We start from the raw sequence: 17,869 nt of genomic DNA, 5'->3' as shown, positions 1-17,869 counted from the left end.
AATCGTGTTACAGATCCAGCGAGCAATCGTTTGCTTTGAAGCAGGAGCACCAAGCTTGTTGGATGCACACAGGATAAACAACGACTCTGTTTTTCTGACCCTAGCCGTTCTGGCCACATAAACCTTCAAAGCCCTGACCACATCAAGCAACTCGGAATTCTCCAAGTCACGAGTAGCCACAGGCACCACAATAGGTTGGTTCATATGAAAAGATGAAACCACTTTCGGCAGAAATTGTGGACGGGTCCGCAATTCTGTTCTATCCATATGGAAAACCAGATAGGGGCTTTTATGTGACAAAGCTGCTAATTCTGACACACGTCTAGCCAAAGCCAAGGCTAATAGCATGACCACCTTCCACGTGAGATATTTCAACTCCAACGTTTTGAGTGGTTCAAACCAGTGGGATTTCAGGAAACTCAACACCACGTTAAGATCCCAAGGTGCCACTGGAGGCACAAAAGGGGGATGAATATGCAGCACTACCTTTACAAACGTCTGAACTTCAGGTAGAGAAGCCAACTCCTTTTGAAAGAAAATGGATAGGGCCGAAATCTGGACCTTAATGCAACCCAATTTTAGGCCCAAATTCACTCCGGACTGTAGGAAGTGAAGGAAACGGCCCAGCTGGAATTCCTCCGTAGGAGCATTCCTGGCCTCACACCAAGCACCATATTTTCGCCATATACGGTGATAATGTTGAGCTGTCACGTCTTTCCTAGCCTTTATCAGCGTAGGAATGACCTCATCCGGAATGCCTTTCTCTGCTAGGATCCGGCGTTCAACCGCCATGCCGTCAAACGCAGCCACAGTAAGTCTTGGAACAGACAGGGCCCCTGTTGCAACAAGTCCTGTCTTAGAGGAAGAGGCCACGGGTCCTCTGTGAGCATTTCCTGCAGATCTGGATACCAAGTCCTTCGTGGCCAATCTTTAACAATGAGGATTGTTCTCACTCCTCTTTTTCTTATTATCCTCAGCACCTTGGGTATGAGAGGAAGCGGAGGAAATACATAGACCGACTGGAACACCCACGGTGTCACCAGGGCATCTACAGCTATCGCCTGAGGGTCTCTTGACCTGGCGCAATACTTCTGTAGCTTTTTGTTGATGCGGGATGCCATCATGTCCACCTGTGGCAGTTCCCACCGACTTGTAATCTGTGCGAAGACTTCCTGATGAAGTCCCCACTCTCCCGGGTGTAGGTCTTGTCTGCTGAGGAAGTCTGCTTCCCAGTTGTCCACTCCCGGGATGAACACTGCTGACAGTGCGCTTACGTGATTCTCCGCCCAGCGAAGAATTCTGGTGGCTTCCGCCATCGCCACTCTGCTCCTTGTGCCGCCTTGGCGGTTTACATGAGTCACTGCGGTAATGCTGTCTGACTGAATCAGAACCGGTTGGTCGCGAAGCAGGGTCTCCGCTTGACGTAGGGCATTGTATATGGCCCTTAGTTCCAGGATGTTGATGTGAAGGCAAGTCTCTTGACTTGACCACAGACCTTGGAAATTTCTTCCCTGTGTGACTGCACCCCAACCTCGGAGGCTTGCGTCCGTGGTCACCAGGACCCAGTCCTGAATGCTGATTCTGCAGCCCTCGAGAAGGTGAGCGCTCTGCAGCCACCACAGGAGTGACACCCTGGCCCTGGGGGATAGGGTGATTAACCGATGCATCTGAAGATGTGATCCGGACCACTTGTCCAGTAAGTCCCATTGAAAAGTCCTCGCATGGAACCTGCCGAAGGGAATGGCCTCGTATGATGCCACCATCTTTCCCAGGACATGAGTGCAGTGATGCACTGACATCTGTTTTGGTTTTAATAGGTTCCTGACCAGTGTCATGAGTTCCTGAGCTTTCTCCATCGGGAGATAAACCCTTTTCTGGTCTGTGTCTAGAATCATGCCCAGGAAAGACAGAGGAGTCGTAGGAACCAACTGCGACTTTGGAATATTTAGAATCCAGCCATGTTGCCGTAACACTTCCAGAGAAAGTGCTACGCTGATCAGCAACTGCTCTCTTGATCTCGCTTTTATGAGGAGATCGTCCAAGTATGGGATAATTGTGACCCTTGCTTCCGCAGGAGTACCATCATTTCCGCCATTACCTTGGTAAATATTCTCAGTGCCGTGGAGAGACCAAACGGCAACGTCTGAAATTGGTAATGACAATCCTGTACCACGAATCTGAGGTACGCCTGATGAGGTGAATAAATGGGGACATGAAGGTATGCATCCTTTATGTCCAGAGACATCATAAAATCTCCCCCTTCCAGGCTTGCGATGACCGCTCTCAGCGATTCCATCTTGAACTTGAACCTTTTCAGGTATATGTTCAGGGATATTAAATTCAATATGGGTCTGACCGAACCGTCCGGTTTCGGGACTACAAACATGGTTGAATAATAACCCCTTCCTTGTTGAAGGAGGGGAACCTTGACCACCACCTGTTGAAGATACAATTTGTGAATTGCAGTTAACACTATTTCCCTCTCGTGGGGGGAAGCTGGCAGGGCCGATTTGAGGTATCGGTGAGGGGGCATCTCCTCGAATTCCAGCTTGTATCCCTGAGACACAATCTCTATTGCCCATGGATCCAACTGGGATTGAACCCACTTGTGGCTGAAATTTCAAAGACGCGCCCCCACCGGGCCTAGCTCCGCCTGTAGAGCCCCAGTGTCATGCGGTGGATTTTGTTGAGGCCGGGAAGGACTTCTGTTCCTGGGAACTAGCTGCATTGTGCAGCTTCTTTCCTCTGCCCCTGCCTCTGGCAAGAAAGGACGCACCTCGGACTTTCTTGTTTTTCTGTGATCGAAAGTACTGCATTTGATAATACGGTGCTCTCTTAGGCTGTGAGGACACATATGGCAAAAAATTTGACTTTCCAGCAGTAGCTGTGGAGACCTGGTCCGAGAGACCCTCCCCAAACAATTACTCACCCTTATAAGGTAAAACCTCCATATGCCTTTTTGAGTCGGCATCACCTGTCCATTGCCGAGTCCACAGGACCCTTCTGGCAGAAATTGACATAGCATTTATTCTAGAACCCAGTAGACTAATGTCTCTTTGAGCATCTCTCATATAAAGGACAGCATCTTTAATATGCCCCAGGGTCAATAAAACAGTATCCCTATCTAGGGTATCCAACTCCTCTGATAAGGTATCAGTCCATGCTGCTACTGCACTACAGACCCAGGCCGTCGCGCTATCGCCGGTCTGAGCAAGGTACCTGAATGTGTATAAATGGACTTCAGGGTACCCTCCTGTTTGCGATCAGCAGCATCCTTAAGGGTAGCCGTATACTGGGACGGCAGGGCTACCTTTTTGGATAAGCGTGTTAAAGCTTTGTCCACCCTAGGGGAAGATTCCCATCGTAACCTGTCCGTTGGCAGGAAAGAATACGCCATAAGAATCCATTTGGAAATCTGCATTCTTTTATCTGGAGATTCCCAAGCTTTTTCACACAACTCATTCAGTTCGTGTGAGGGGGGAAAAGTTACCTCAGGTTTCTTTGGGTCTGGGACTCAGGGTCGACAACAAAAAGGTCGACACACCTTAGGTCGCCGCCAATTGGTCGACACGCCTTAGGTCGCCATGGACAAAAGGTCGACATGGACAAAATGTCGACATGGACAAATGTCGACATGGACAAATGTTGACATGAGTTTTTTATGTTTTTTTGGTGTCGTTTTCTTCTTAGAGTGACCGGGAACCCCAATCAGTGCACCGCGTCCCCTCGCATGGCTCGCCATGCTTCGGGCATGGTGCCTTCACTCGGCACACTTTACCGTTCCAATCGTAGTCCATGTGGATCGTTAAGTATGAAAAGGTTCGAAAAAATAAAAAAAACATAAAAAACTCATGTCGACCTTTTCCCATGTCGACCTTTTGTCCATGTCAACCTAAGGTGTGTCGACCAATTGGCGTCGACCTAAGGTGTGTCGACCTTTTTGTTGTCGACCTGGAGTCCGGATACCGGTTTCTTTCCCTTATACATATAAACCCTTGTGTCAGGGACATGGGTTTCCTCTGTGATGTGCAAAACATCCTTAATTGCTATAATCATATATCGGAGTGATTTAGCCAACTTAGGCTGTAACTTTGCCTCATCGTCATCGACACTGGAGTCAGAATCCATGTCGGTATCTGTGTCAACAATTTGGGATAGTGGGCGCTTCTGAGACCCTGACGGCCTCTGCGACATAGGGTTGGGACCCTGACTGTCCTGAGGCTTCCGCTTTATCTAACCTCTTATGCAAGGAATTAACATTATCATTTAAAACCTTCCACATATCCATCCAATCAGGTGTCGGCACCGTCGGCGGAGACACCACATTCACTTGCTCCCGATCTGCTTCCACATAGCCTTTTTCATCAGACATGTCGACACAAGCGTACCAACACACCACACACACAGGGAACCCTTTCTGAAGACAGTTTCCCCACAAGGCCCTTTGGAGAGACAGAGAGTATGCCAGCACACACCCCAGCTCTATAACCCAGGAATAACACAGTAACTTAATGTTAACCCAGTAGCTGCTGTTTATATTGTGTTTTTTGCGCCTAATTTATGTGCCCCCCCTCTCTTTTTACCCTCTTCTACAGTGAATCTGCAGGGGAGAGCCTGGGGAGCTTCCTCTCAGCGGAGCTGTGGAGAAAAATTGTCGCTGGTGAGTGCTGAGGAAGAAGCCCCGCACCCTCGATGGCGGGCTTCTGTCCTGCTTAAATATGAATTTTCTTGGCGTGGGCTCATACATATATACAGTGCCCAACTGTATATATGTACTTTTGCCAAAAGAGGATCCAAATGCTGCCCAGGGCGCACCCCCCTGCGCCCTGCACCCTTACAGTGACCGGAGTATGTGAGGTGTGTGGGAGCAATGGCGCACAGCTGCAGTGCTGTGCGTTACCTCAGTGAAGACTGGAGGATTCTGCCGCCGATTTGAAGTCTTCTTGCTTCTCATACTCACTCGGCTACTGTCTTCCGGCTCTGCGAGGGGGATGGCGGCGCGGCTCTGGGATCGGACGGCGAGGGTGAGATCCTGCGTACGATCCCTCTGGAGCTAATGGTGTCCAGTAGCCTAAGAAGCAGGACCTAGCTTCAGAGAGTAGGGCTGCTTCTCTCCCCTCAGTCCCACGATGCAGGGAGTCTGTTGCCAGCAGATCTCCCTGAAAAAAAAAAAATAACAAAATACTTTCTCTCAGCAAATTCAGGAGAGCTCACTGAAAAGCACCCAGCTCGTCTGGGCACAGTATCAAGCTGAGGTCTGGAGGAGGGGCATAGAGGGAGGAGCCAGTGCACACCAGAACCTAAATTCTTTCTTAAAGTGCCCATGTCTCCTGCGGAGCCCGTCTATCCCCATGGTCCTTACAGAGTCCCCAGCATCCACTAGGACGTTAGAGAAAATGCTTTTACTATTGAAGGAAATCCTCATACCGCCATCACTCCGGTGAATTGGCACTGACAATCCTGAATAGCAAACCCAGGTAAGCCCAATGCGGAAGAGCCGTATTTAGACCCGCTTTCTCCTTTAACAGATTGGAGATCCCTGCCCCGAGAGATTCCATCTTGTAGTTCAACTTCTTAAGTAGAAATTGTTTGGGATTGTTCTGACCCGGCCTTCCGGCCTCAGAAGCACGAAAAAGCTTGAATAACAGCTTCTTCTTTTTTTTATGACCGGGACAGCAGGACATTTACCTGATCCTGACTCAGTATGGCGCGCATACTACCTCCCCGTCCAGAGGAGATTTAGAAAAATCAGTGAGGGGAATCGTCTGGAAACTCCAGCGTGTCCCCCTTTGGACTCTATTCTTAAATTCACTGGTCCATGTCCGTTCCAGGACTGACTGAAGAGTATTAGACGTGGTCCCACCGGTGTGGGCTCCCGCAAGATAGTCCCAGCGACCTGCGGTGGATGTGGAAGAAACAGAGGATGATTTCTACTTCTGCGAACTTGAAAAGGCTGCTGACCTCTTACCTTTTTTACCTTTCTCTACCTGCAAAGGAAGGGAAAACCGTATCTATTCGGTCGAAATGACTGCATCCTACAAAAATGCGTCACCAACCGTCGTGAGGGAACATAGGGCAAGAAGGTAGACTTACCAGTGGTATCTGCCGAGATCAACTAAACAAGGCCATCCCCAAACCAGGTTTCACCTTCATAGGGAAGAGACTCCAGTTCTTCTCGGAGTCAGCCTCACCATTCCATTGGTGAATCCACAACGCCCTCCTAGTCGAGACCGCCATGGAAGTGGCCCGCGAAAACGAGTCCTATATCCCTTGTAGTCGCACGGCAGTATGCTGCAATGATATAGACATGACTCTATTTAAGTTGCATACAACTACTCCCCCATGCGCATGTAATGCTAGTATAATCAACGTACATGTGGACACATAATTAGAGTATCACATATCTTCCTGCATACGATCCTTTGTGACAGGGCCCCGTGCAGAAAGGGGGTGACTCTCACCTTCTATATATTGAGAAGGAAAAACTTTACCTCAGCATTCATTATAAATATCTTTATATACATATATATTTACCTTCCAATGCACCTATACACACATATATATATATATATACACATACACACACATATACATCTACATATCTAATACGTATACATATTTTTTGTCAGGAACAGCAAGGTCCCTATGTGTATGAACAGGTAATGAATGCCAATTTTTGAGGATCTGATCAGGAAACATTATGGTCGACCCAAGAAAGATTATTCGAGTCGATCTCAGGGAGTAATAACTGGGTAAAATAAAATTTTTGCGACCCTGAGGGGTCTGAGAGAAATCCATTCTATGAATACGACTCCCTCCATAAATATTATCACGTCTGTGATCGTGGCACAGACCTATATAATCTTACTATACATACATCTTACATATAGGTATAGCTTTATCTGATATGCATCACATTATCATGTTCCATATCCATCCAGTCAGATATTATTGGTGCTGACAGGGACACCCCCCACGTCTGTGTCTCCCATATAGGTTTCTCTTGGGAAAAATATACCTCTACTGACATGTTGACATATTTACATGTACCAAGTACTATTAGGAGTCGACAGCACCGACAGTCATTCCCTTTGTGGCAGAGCCCTCAGCCTCAAATATGCCGACACACGTGTACCAAACACCCACCGACATTACACTGGCTATAAGGGATAGACACCAGTACATTGTCATGGAAATACAGAATGAGTTTACCAGCTCATTTTCCCCAGCGCCTATGATATAGTGTGTTTATTTCAATTTATAGTACACCAAACAACTGTGCCCCACCTAATTTTTCACTCTGAACTATACAGCAGTGTTTAGGAAGGACCAGCGTCTCTGTAAGGAGAAAATGGCGCTGGAGAGAGCTGTGAGGGCTAAGCCACGCCCCCTCACCGGTGCGCTTCAATCCCGCTCAAAACTACATAAATTATACTGGCGGGGGTCTATATTTAGTGCCTGGGCACTTTTAATATACTTATTAGCCAGTTTAAAACTTCAGTGTTCATGCTGCCCAGGACACCCCCCCGCCCCCCCTGCGCCCTGCCAGTGCCGCTGTGTGTGTGGGAGCATGGCATGGTACCTCAACACTGAAGTCTTCTGCCGTCACTGAAGTCTTCTTCTCTTCTTTTACTCACCCAGCTTCTTTCTTCTGGCTCTGTAAGGGGGGTGACGGCGCGGCTCCGGGAACGAGCAGCTAGGCGTACCAAGTGATCAGACCCTCTAAAGCTAATGGTGTTCAGTAGCCTAAGAAGCAGAGCCTTGAAACTCAGAGAAGTAGGTCTGCTTCTCTCCCCTCACTCCCACGCTGCAGGGAGCCTGTAGCCAGCAGGTCTCCCTGAAAATAATAAACCTAACATAAAGTCTTTTCAGAGAAACTCAGTAGAGCTCCCCTGTGTGTGACCAGTCTCACTGGGCACAGAATTTAAACTGGAGTCTGAAGGAGGGGCATAGAGGGAGGAGCCAGTTCACACCCAAAGTCTTAAAGTGTGCCTATGTCTCCTGCGGATCCCGTCTACACTCCATGGTTCTTGAAGCATCCCCAGCATGCTCTAGGACGTATGAGAAACCGTATTTATGTATTCAATCTTTATAGCGTCTACTTTTTATTCCATTTGTTCCATTATCTTTCTGGCTTGTGTCACTATTACCCCATGTGTGTGTTCATCCATTAGCCTATATATTCTCAACTATAATCTTACTCAGGTAAATACAGTTGTGCTGTCATGTTATTGTAGGAGGATGCCAGTCTGTGTATGAGGTTACAAGGTATCATGGATAACCCTGTTTAACCCATCTATGATCCTTATATGGTCACACAGGAAACAGATTTGAGGGCCAGATAACCTCTCTCTGAAGATGCTCCTCCACAGGTGACAATCAGGACCTTAACCAATTTCCCTGTCATTGTACCTTCTGTTTACTTTCCTCTGTTACATCCTGGCCTCTGAAGGAAAAAACAATGGTTCCCTAATGCACACTGAGTGAATAATAATCCTACATAATAGTCAGATAATACGGAGGTCTTGGTTGCGTATATCTGCAGATATAGGGTTAAGCCCCCAGGCCGATCGACAAGGCCTCTCCGTCACTGGGGGTCCCTAATATTAGGTATGGGTCCGGGGTGCAGGACCCCATAATGTCGGCACAGGTCGGCTACCCCAGGTCAGCACACAGGTGAGAGTTAATAGGGTTAATAAGAAGCACAGAAGTGCTATGTGAGTGGTGTGATTAAAATAATACAAAAATATATACAAAGTGATAGGGAAACTCATAAGTGTTAATAAAGTGTTAGGGTGTGCCGACCTGAAGCAGCCCAGCGATACCGACACAGGGGCCACCACACCCCACACCCACCCCATAAATAATTCCAAATATGTCTGGGTTGAATTCCCAGTGTAAGGCCACATGGTAATGGCTCCTACAGCATCTGAGAGCCAGCTTACCTGGGGATACCCCTGACTTCCCCCTATGGCAGTCTAGAGTCAGCAATCCCTCCTAATGCTGACCCGTTCATGCCTCTCAATACAATGCAAAAAAATGGTGAACTGCTCAATCAGATAGTGATGTCACTCAGGTGCTAAAAGGGAGGGGTAATTCTGTGAAGGAAAAAACAATGGTTCCCTAATGCACACTGAGTGAATAATATTCCTACATAATAGTCAGATAATACGGAGGTCTTGGTTGCGTATATCTGCAGATATAGGGTTAAGCCCCCAGGCCGATCGACAAGGCCTCTCCGTCACTGGGGGTCCCTAATATTAGGTATGGGTCCGGGGTGCAGGACCCCATAATGTCGGCACAGGTCGGCTACCCCAGGTCAGCACACAGGTGAGAGTTAATAGGGTTAATAAGAAGCACAGAAGTGCTATGTGAGTGGTGTGATTAAAATAATACAAAAATATATACAAAGTGATAGGGAAACTCATAAGTGTTAATAAAGTGTTAGGGTGTGCCGACCTGAAGCAGCCCAGCGATACCGACACAGGGGCCACCACACCCCACACCCACCCCATAAATAATTCCAAATATGTCTGGGTTGAATTCCCAGTGTAAGGCCACATGGTAATGGCTCCTACAGCATCTGAGAGCCAGCTTACCTGGGGATACCCCTGACTTCTCCCTATGGCAGTCTAGAGTCAGCAATCCCTCCTAATGCTGACCCGTTCATGCCTCTCAATACAATGCAAAAAAATGGTGAACTGCTCAATCAGATAGTGATGTCACTCAGGTGCTAAAAGGGAGGGGTAATTCTGTGAAGGAAAAAACAATGGTTCCCTAATGCACACTGAGTGAATAATATTCCTACATAATAGTCAGATAATACGGAGGTCTTGGTTGCGTATATCTGCAGATATAGGGTTAAGCCCCCAGGCCGATCGACAAGGCCTCTCCGTCACTGGGGGTCCCTAATATTAGGTATGGGTCCGGGGTGCAGGACCCCATAATGTCGGCACAGGTCGGCTACCCCAGGTCAGCACACAGGTGAGAGTTAATAGGGTTAATAAGAAGCACAGAAGTGCTATGTGAGTGGTGTGATTAAAATAATACAAAAATATATACAAAGTGATAGGGAAACTCATAAGTGTTAATAAAGTGTTAGGGTGTGCCGACCTGAAGCAGCCCAGCGATACCGACACAGGGGCCACCACACCCCACACCCACCCCATAAATAATTCCAAATATGTCTGGGTTGAATTCCCAGTGTAAGGCCACATGGTAATGGCTCCTACAGCATCTGAGAGCCAGCTTACCTGGGGATACCCCTGACTTCCCCCTATGGCAGTCTAGAGTCAGGAATCCCTCCTAATGCTGACCCGTTCATGCCTCTCAATACAATGCAAAAAAATGGTGAACTGCTCAATCAGATAGTGATGTCACTCAGGTGCTAAAAGGGAGGGGTAATTCTGTGTAGGAAAAAACAATGGTTCCCTAATGCACACTGAGTGAATAATATTCCTACATAATAGTCAGATAATACGGAGGTCTTGGTTGCGTATATCTGCAGATATAGGGTTAAGCCCCCAGGCCGATCGACAAGGCCTCTCCGTCACTGGGGGTCCCTAATATTAGGTATGGGTCCGGGGTGCAGGACCCCATAATGTCGGCACAGTTCGGCTACCCCAGGTCAGCACACAGGTGAGAGTTAATAGGGTTAATAAGAAGCACAGAAGTGCTATGTGAGTGGTGTGATTAAAATAATACAAAAATATATACAAAGTGATAGGGAAACTCATAAGTGTTAATAAAGTGTTAGGGTGTGCCGACCTGAAGCAGCCCAGCGATACCGACACAGGGGCCACCACACCCCACACCCACCCCATAAATAATTCCAAATATGTCTGGGTTGAATTCCCAGTGTAAGGCCACATGGTAATGGCTCCTACAGCATCTGAGAGCCAGCTTACCTGGGGATACCCCTGACTTCCCCCTATGGCAGTCTAGAGTCAGCAATCCCTCCTAATGCTGACCCGTTCATGCCTCTCAATACAATGCAAAAAAATGGTGAACTGCTCAATCAGATAGTGATGTCACTCAGGTGCTAAAAGGGAGGGGTAATTCTGTGAAGGAAAAAACAATGGTTCCCTAATGCACACTGAGTGAATAATATTCCTACATAATAGTCAGATAATACGGAGGTCTTGGTTGCGTATATCTGCAGATATAGGGTTAAGCCCCCAGGCCGATCGACAAGGCCTCTCCGTCACTGGGGGTCCCTAATATTAGGTATGGGTCCGGGGTGCAGGACCCCATAATGTCGGCACAGGTCGGCTACCCCAGGTCAGCACACAGGTGAGAGTTAATAGGGTTAATAAGAAGCACAGAAGTGCTATGTGAGTGGTGTGATTAAAATAATACAAAAATATATACAAAGTGATAGGGAAACTCATAAGTGTTAATAAAGTGTTAGGGTGTGCCGACCTGAAGCAGCCCAGCGATACCGACACAGGGGCCACCACACCCCACACCCACCCCATAAATAATTCCAAATATGTCTGGGTTGAATTCCCAGTGTAAGGCCACATGGTAATGGCTCCTACAGCATCTGAGAGCCAGCTTACCTGGGGATACCCCTGACTTCCCCCTATGGCAGTCTAGAGTCAGCAATCCCTCCTAATGCTGACCCGTTCATGCCTCTCAATACAATGCAAAAAAATGGTGAACTGCTCAATCAGATAGTGATGTCACTCAGGTGCTAAAAGGGAGGGGTAATTCTGTGAAGGAAAAAACAATGGTTCCCTAATGCACACTGAGTGAATAATATTCCTACATAATAGTCAGATAATACGGAGGTCTTGGTTGCGTATATCTGCAGATATAGGGTTAAGCCCCCAGGCCGATCGACAAGGCCTCTCCGTCACTGGGGGTCCCTAATATTAGGTATGGGTCCGGGGTGCAGGACCCCATAATGTCGGCACAGGTCGGCTACCCCAGGTCAGCACACAGGTGAGAGTTAATAGGGTTAATAAGAAGCACAGAAGTGCTATGTGAGTGGTGTGATTAAAATAATACAAAAATATATACAAAGTGATAGGGAAACTCATAGGTGTTAATAAAGTGTTAGGGTGTGCCGACCTGAAGCAGCCCAGCGATACCGACACAGGGGCCACCACACCCCACACCCACCCCATAAATAATTCCAAATATGTCTGGGTTGAATTCCCAGTGTAAGGCCACATGGTAATGGCTCCTACAGCATCTGAGAGCCAGCTTACCTGGGGATACCCCTGACTTCCCCCTATGGCAGTCTAGAGTCAGCAATCCCTCCTAATGCTGACCCGTTCATGCCTCTCAATACAATGCAAAAAAATGGTGAACTGCTCAATCAGATAGTGATGTCACTCAGGTGCTAAAAGGGAGGGGTAATTCTGTGAAGGAAAAAACAATGGTTCCCTAATGCACACTGAGTGAATAATATTCCTACATAATAGTCAGATAATACGGAGGTCTTGGTTGCGTATATCTGCAGATATAGGGTTAAGCCCCCAGGCCGATCGACAAGGCCTCTCCGTCACTGGGGGTCCCTAATATTAGGTATGGGTCCGGGGTGCAGGACCCCATAATGTCGGCACAGGTCGGCTACCCCAGGTCAGCACACAGGTGAGAGTTAATAGGGTTAATAAGAAGCACAGAAGTGCTATGTGAGTGGTGTGATTAAAATAATACAAAAATATATACAAAGTGATAGGGAAACTCATAAGTGTTAATAAAGTGTTAGGGTGTGCCGACCTGAAGCAGCCCAGCGATACCGACACAGGGGCCACCACACCCCACACCCACCCCATAAATAATTCCAAATATGTCTGGGTTGAATTCCCAGTGTAAGGCCACATGGTAATGGCTCCTACAGCATCTGAGAGCCAGCTTACCTGGGGATACCCCTGACTTCCCCCTATGGCAGTCTAGAGTCAGTAATCCCTCCTAATGCTGACCCGTTCATGCCTCTCAATACAATGCAAAAAAATGGTGAACTGCTCAATCAGATAGTGATGTCACTCAGGTGCTAAAAGGGAGGGGTAATTCTGTGAAGGAAAAAACAATGGTTCCCTAATGCACACTGAGTGAATAATATTCCTACATAATAGTCAGATAATACGGAGGTCTTGGTTGCGTATATCTGCAGATATAGGGTTAAGCCCCCAGGCCGATCGACAAGGCCTCTCCGTCACTGGGGGTCCCTAATATTAGGTATGGGTCCGGGGTGCAGGACCCCATAATGTCGGCACAGGTCGGCTACCCCAGGTCAGCACACAGGTGAGAGTTAATAGGGTTAATAAGAAGCACAGAAGTGCTATGTGAGTGGTGTGATTAAAATAATACAAAAATATATACAAAGTGATAGGGAAACTCATAAGTGTTAATAAAGTGTTAGGGTGTGCCGACCTGAAGCAGCCCAGCGATACCGACACAGGGGCCACCACACCCCACACCCACCCCATAAATAATTCCAAATATGTCTGGGTTGAATTCCCAGTGTAAGGCCACATGGTAATGGCTCCTACAGCATCTGAGAGCCAGCTTACCTGGGGATACCCCTGACTTCCCCCTATGGCAGTCTAGAGTCAGCAATCCCTCCTAATGCTGACCCGTTCATGCCTCTCAATACAATGCAAAAAAATGGTGAACTGCTCAATCAGATAGTGATGTCACTCAGGTGCTAAAAGGGAGGGGTAATTCTGTGAAGGAAAAAACAATGGTTCCCTAATGCACACTGAGTGAATAATATTCCTACATAATAGTCAGATAATACGGAGGTCTTGGTTGCGTATATCTGCAGATATAGGGTTAAGCCCCCAGGCCGATCGACAAGGCCTCTCCGTCACTGGGGGTCCCTAATATTAGGTATGGGTCCGGGGTGCAGGACCCCATAATGTCGGCACAGGTCGGCTACCCCAGGTCAGCACACAGGTGAGAGTTAATAGGGTTAATAAGAAGGTGTGATTAAAATAATACAAAAATAATAGGATTTTGGTACTTACCAGGTAAATCCTTTTCTTTGAATCCATAGGGGGCACTGGAGTACTCTTGGGATATGGACGGGCGTAGCCGAACAAAGGCACTGAATATTCAGATTTAGGACTCTCCCCCCCTCCATATCCCCAAGTACCTCAGTGTACTTTGCCAGTGTTTTTTACTGAGCGAACAGGATATAGAGAGGATTGACAATGGAGAATCCCTATAACATAACAGACAACCACAAAGTTGACCTGTAACCTTATTGTCAACTAAACAGTTGACACCTTAACCGATAGAACTTTATAATTTGAACCAATCGGTGAAAATGTGTTACCATAAGCTCCTTTGAGCTTAATACCACACAAGTAAAATTTTGTTCACTAAGCTCCCTTGAGCTTAAAACAACCCAGGTAAAACTGCTCTGGGTGGGCGTCCAGTGCCCCCTATGGATTCAAAGAAAAGGATTTACCTGGTAAGTACCAAAATCCTATTTTCTTTATCATCCACTAGGGGTCACTGGAGTACTCTTGGGACGTACCAAAGCTTCCCTCGTGGGCGGGAGAGCTGTTTGATACTTGTAACAGTAGGCAGGCCAAAGCTAAATGCTGATGGCGCCCCCATTAATAACGTATAAACGTGCACAAACGTGGTGCACTGAAGGCTATGTAGCCGCGTCGTAGACGCTCCACGACCCGTTGGGTCTGACATTCCCACAGAACCTGTGGGATGAACTATTACTGACGTAGGCGATTGTAACTTAGCCTTAAAGTAAGTCTGACTTGTAGTCATTATTATCCAACTGGATAATGTCTGCTGAGAAACTGGCTAACCCCAGTTTGCAGTATCATATAGAACAAACAACGTATTCATATCACGTACTGTAGACGTTCGGTACATATATAAACGCGTAACGCGTGTACCACATTCAGAATTCAAGAATGTGCTGTCCACACAGGAACCACTATTGGTATATTGATGTGAAGAATACGAAAACGGATTTCGTCCGAAGATCTGCTTTGTCATGAGAAACTCAAATACGGTGGCTTGGAATACAAGGCACCCAAATATGAAAACAAAACCCTTGCCGAAGCACCCTTGCCGAAGGCAAGGCTAGAAGAAAAATGTTTTCCAAAGTGAGAAACTTAATTCTCATTTGTTTCCAAAATATGAAAACTGTAATAAATCTGAAGCCAACCTCAAATCGCCTGGCGCTGTAGGTGGGATAAATAGAGTCTGAACTTTGGTGACACCTTGTAGAAAGATGTTTACAGACGCAAATAGAGGCAAACGTCTTTGAAAATACGTTTACCACACAGATACCTGCACTGTTAGTGCAGATGAACGCAGTTTTCCATCCCATCCCGTTTAACCGAATACGGGTACTTGAAGTATGATGTTGGAAACTTCCGAGGTTTACAACCTATGTAAGTACACGAAATGTTTTAATAATGAGCTGCCTTAAGCGGCTTACTATTTCGTTACATGGTTGGTATAACCGATACTGTAATGCTCTATTTTTTTAAGAGGGCGGTCTTATGGAACGTTTCACGAATTTGCGTGTCATCCTTGGGCAGGGCCATGCTAATATTCTCTGTATCGTTCCAATTTTAGTATATGTGCTGCCGAAGCGAGCACTGAACCCTCACCCCGTCAACCGCAGCTGCGGTACATAGATAATAGGTACATAGGTAACTATGGGTAAAAGAACGTTCCCTGATGTAACAGGTTGGACGTATTATGAGCGGGCCAAGATCGTGTGCAAGTATTCCTTGAAAATTCGAGAAGCAAACTTCTCTGAAACCCATGAGATACCACCAGTATGACTGTGACGAACTGTCTTCTGATCCGTTTTGGCAACGAAGAAAGAAGCGGAAATTGGTGAAGCCAGATACACGATGCTGAATGACCCCATGAATGTGATGTACACATACTGAGCTTTTGTAATTGTGGCGAGATGCCCTCATGTATACTTGAGGGTAACCCCCTTCTGTGGACTCACATCTGAAACACCTCTGGATTTAATGTCCAGTTTTTAAGATCCAAACCCTGACGGGTGAGATCGTCTGTGTAACAGATGTCCACTCACGGATTGATCTTTTGACATTTTCACATAATGGCGTTCTGAGCCATTGAAGATTTGAGTTACCTACCGCCTTGCCATGCGGCTTATTGGTTCTCATTGGTTGTTGAGTATGCAACTGCCATTGCTTTGTTTGACTGCTTAAGGGCAGCGTGAGCCAGGCATGAAAAACAAAATTACATGAAACTCACGGTTGTCCCTCTATACAGAAATCTTTAGTAAAAAGCGAAAGATTTATTTGTTCTGAAGAGAAACCAGAGTCTATCCCTGGTCAGACTGAAAGCAATTTATTGCATTGTAAAATGCACAGAGTTCTAGGACATTTATCTATTGCATTGTAAAATGCACAGAGTTCTAGTACATTTATCGACAGCAAGCTGTCGTGTTTTAGAACCTTATAACGACAAATCCTGACTCTCTGTGACTGTCATCCAGAGTATACGCACCCTTGTCCCTTTGTGGGAAAAGCGAATGAAGGGTGGCGAACTAAATTGAAAACACATCTTTATTCTTAATAAGTGAATACACCAATGTACCGCTAGTGTACGTGTACTTTTGTTGTTGCTGGTGTAGTAGGTAAAAGTCTTTGATTTACCGTATTTATAATCTTACCTAGGAATTGACATCGTTTAGACAGACTTAGATGTGATTGTTACTTAATCTGCTACCGCAGTATACCTTAGTAGCGCAAGATATAGGAACTTTGTTGATACATAGTTCTTATGTGAGATGAGCTATCATTCCAACATCACTTTGGTAAATACCGGAAGCGATAAGCAACGGTAGAAATGAAATGGTTAATGGTTGTGGCGATTTGCAAACGCTCAAACCTGTGATGAAGAAACCGGACTGGGTAAATACGCATTGTGAAGATCAAATGCAATTATACAATTTTGTGTCTTCAATAAGCAAAAACTAACTGCAGAAAATCCTTTTTCTAACTGTAGTAAATGACTTGCTGATTGATATTGGAACGGAGCTGTTTGATTTTGCTCAAACAGAGGGGAATAAGTAACTTTGACTCTGTTGGTGTACTATTGCCTGGTTTATAAACCAGCAAAGACTAAATGACAACCTGCCAAACCGTTCGACAGAAGCAGTTTTGTACTCCAAGCTGTAAATAGCTGAGACATATATGAGTTGAAGTCATGAAACCTCGCAAATGTAACATGAAAAGACGCACTTCCACAATTGTAAAAGAGGTCATCAACCACTGGCTTGCTGACTGTAACGTCCTGTATATGGAACGCTTCAAGAATTTGCATGTCAACCTTGCGCAGAGGCCATGCTACGCAGGGGCTTTGCTAAACTTCTCTGTATCATTCCAATTTTGTGCTGCCGAAGCAAGCACTCGTTACAAGGCGTGACTGTTTCTTATAAAGGAATAAAACGCTGTTACAAGTAAATTGTATGCGCTAATTGCAGAATATCCTAAAGGGATAAAATGTCGTTACACATATATCAAATTTAGGAGCAAACAAGCTCTGGCCTTGTCGCGCGTAACTAGTGACAATGAAAATAACCGGCGTTAGCAGAAGCTTTACAGATATACTCTGCAGCTTCTTTTAACCGTGATCGGCATGGTTTCATACATAGATTCTAGTGACCCAAATGTATCTGTGGTTTTTATAATGTTTGACAGAAACGCATATACCAATGGCGGATCGCGTCCTTTTGGAAACGATTATTTATGGTTGTCCAAAACCCCGCACTATCTGAGTGCTGGACTAATGTACCCTTCTCACTCGTAGTTATCGGTGTGAGATTTGACATAGAAGCGTGCATTAAATTATAAGACTAGTGAAATAAACACTCTGGTACCCAAAGGAAAAT

At 46.2% G+C, this 17,869-nt stretch overlaps 2 non-coding genes and 1 pseudogene across 2 annotated transcripts; all 3 read right to left on the bottom strand.

Annotated features, from left to right (window-relative positions):
- Positions 1 to 15,485: 15,485 nt before the first annotated feature.
- Positions 15,486 to 15,591, bottom strand: LOC134899967 (U6 spliceosomal RNA). The gene has a single exon (XR_010173492.1). It is a non-coding gene; the product is annotated as a U6 spliceosomal RNA (small nuclear RNA).
- A 593-nt stretch (positions 15,592 to 16,184) lies between these two features.
- On the bottom strand, positions 16,185 to 16,299 carry LOC134899916 (U5 spliceosomal RNA). The gene has a single exon (XR_010173460.1). It is a non-coding gene; the product is annotated as a U5 spliceosomal RNA (small nuclear RNA).
- Positions 16,300 to 17,271: 972 nt separating this feature from the next.
- Positions 17,272 to 17,387, bottom strand: LOC134899970 (U6 spliceosomal RNA; annotated as a pseudogene).
- Between the last annotated feature and the right edge of the window lie 482 nt (positions 17,388 to 17,869).

Source organism: Pseudophryne corroboree, chromosome 3 (genome assembly GCF_028390025.1).
Source record: "Pseudophryne corroboree isolate aPseCor3 chromosome 3, aPseCor3.hap2, whole genome shotgun sequence".
In the NCBI taxonomy this organism is placed as follows: domain Eukaryota; kingdom Metazoa; phylum Chordata; class Amphibia; order Anura; family Myobatrachidae; genus Pseudophryne; species Pseudophryne corroboree.
This window is presented reverse-complemented; position numbering and strand designations above follow the sequence as displayed.